The sequence below is a fragment of the Acanthisitta chloris genome, unplaced genomic scaffold, assembly GCF_000695815.1.
Source record: "Acanthisitta chloris isolate BGI_N310 unplaced genomic scaffold, ASM69581v1 scaffold473, whole genome shotgun sequence".
In the NCBI taxonomy this organism is placed as follows: domain Eukaryota; kingdom Metazoa; phylum Chordata; class Aves; order Passeriformes; family Acanthisittidae; genus Acanthisitta; species Acanthisitta chloris.
Genome location: NW_008666343.1, coordinates 106374 through 108916, shown reverse-complemented (window position 1 = coordinate 108916; position 2543 = coordinate 106374).

Sequence of the window (2543 nt, the reverse complement as noted above, 5' to 3'; positions counted from 1 at the left end):
GATGGAGCCGAGCTGCTCCCGGCGCCGGGGCAAGGGGCAGCAGGGCACGAGCTGGGGAGAAATCTCGTTAAATATTAGGAGAGAGTTTCTAACGGGAGGGTGATCAGGCACGGGTCACAGAGAGCTTGTTGTCTCCACTAAAACCCCAGCGAAACTGAAAATTCAGCTGGGGAAACACCGAGCCACCTGATTTAAGTGTGAGCTTGGATTTAGATCGGAGATTGAACCTGCTTAAAGCAGAGTTTGGGTCAGAGAGCCCCAGACATCCCTTGCAGCCCAAATCAGTGTGTAACTCAGCTCTGCAGAGTCAAGAAGGGTTCAGCCTCCAAACAGCCCTGTCCCAGAGACAGGGAGACTGAGGCATGGGACGGAGAGGGGTCATATGAGGGGTTGTGCAAAAAAATTCAGTTCTCCTTTACAGGGAAGGGCTGTGCATCCCTTTTCTACTTTCTTTTCTAATATAATCAGTATTTTTTGAAGGACAACATCAGCACAGTACGAGTGGCTGTATGGACCTGGGGTGCAGCTCAGCATGTGCTGCTGGAGCCTGTGTGGGGACTTCAGCCCAGGCAGACAAGGTGCAGAGGTACAAAGGATGGCTGATAAGAGCCTGCTGAGAGCCAGGACACCCACGTCTGCACTATGGGACACATCATCTGCCAAAGCATTGGAGTCTGACCCAACATCTATTGCCTTTCTAGTTATTATGGTTCTAACTGGGGCAATGAGAAGAGCCTTTGGTAGAGGGTGGTCTAGTCCTTGCCCTGAGCACTGATATGGAAGAGAGCTTTTCTACACCCAAGATCCCAAAGGACTGTTTCTACAAGCTCCTCAGCAGGAGGCAGAAGCTGAGTTTCAGGGCCTGGGCAAAGTTGCTGTGATGGTGTTCCTCAAGGTTGAACAGGACAGCTGTAGCAGAGCAGGATGCAAACAGAAGCTCTTATTATTAATAATATATTTGAGCTCATGCAGTGGGCCAGAGCAGAGTATACCTCTAGGGAGTCAGCTAGAAAGGGAGTTACTTAATTATATAAACCGTATCACCCAACCAACCTACATCTCCCCGCTGTCAGGAGATTTTTGTGCTCAGTGTTCCTCATTGCATTGCAAAGATTAAACCTGAGCCACCCAAACCTGCTGTGGCTCCAGGTCCACCCTGTACCCATAGCCACCAGGTCCTCATGGTACACTGGTGTGTAGTGGGGTGCCGACCCTGTACTGGGGGTCCATCCCCATCCTGAATATGCATCCAGGTCCTTTCAGAAGGCACTACTTAAAAAAAAGGACAACAGAGCTGCACCTTGATCTTCAGGGATGGCTCAGGTTTAAATCGATGGTGAAACCTCCCCTGGGCCATCTTTTGAGACACCAAAAGCCCCCAGGGTCACCTGGTCTGCTAAGGTAGGTGGCCAGTGTCTGCAAAACTGAGCCTTAGCTCCTCATCATGCTCCAGTGGTAGCTAACACAAAAAACCTTCAAGATATATCTCTAGACAAAACAGTGAAATACTAGAAATAAAGGAAATACTCAAATCTGCAGGAAATGTGATTTGTCTCCTTTACTCTGACCTGTCCCATGACAGTGTGCCATGGTGAAGTGAGGATTTTCCTTCCTTACAGCAGACTCTGCCTACACAGAGGCAGAGCACACTGAGTCCAGCTAAAATTTAGCCCAGAACAAGGAAAGGATAAAACCAATAGGAAAAGCTGCACAAGCTGATAGTTTTTATTACCAATGCAGTAAATTAATATCACCAATGTGAATCTGGTCATCTCCACAAGGACCACCCAGCACATCCTGATGGAATCTCACCCCGTCACACCACCATGGGACCTTATGTCTCAAGGCATTTACTCACCATTTATCTAATTCTTCTCATGTGTGCACTAGCTGTGTGAGATTATTTCACTGATTCATCTAATTTTTAATTTTTTTCAAGTGAAGACATTACAATGAAATTGATTATGGCTTTAGCATTACATCCCTCTGGGATGCAAGAACCCTGCAAAAAACAATGGGTTAAGCCAGGATACCTGCTGCTTTGCACTTGCAAAGAGAAAGAGCAGCAGGGCTGTTGCCGCAGCTCTATCTATGCTCTGGGTCTATCAGCAGTGCTAACCCTTGCTAACAAGGTCAGTGGTTAATGCTGGGTGCTGCAGGGGTGGCTGATGTGACAGCCACAGGTGAGCACAGAACACAGGGGAAGTGCCTGGGACACTCACCAGGATGACACTGACATTTACTGGAAGGGCTTTTCCCATACTCAGCCCTGCAATTTCCATGCATTCAAGTTTAGAGTGGCATTTCATTTTGGATGGAGCTCTGAGCAATCTGGTCTAGTAAAAGGTGTCCCTGCCCACAGGAGGAGAGTTGGAACAAAATAATCTGTGATTCTATGATTCATTCTGTCATTCTGTAATATTATTTTGAATTTTAAAAGAAAGGAAGGAAAGAGAGTGCCGGTGCTGCTGCACACCAGCTTATCAGGACTCATCCACTGCAGCAACAGATCAAGAGCTAGAAAATGTAATAGCCTCTAATTA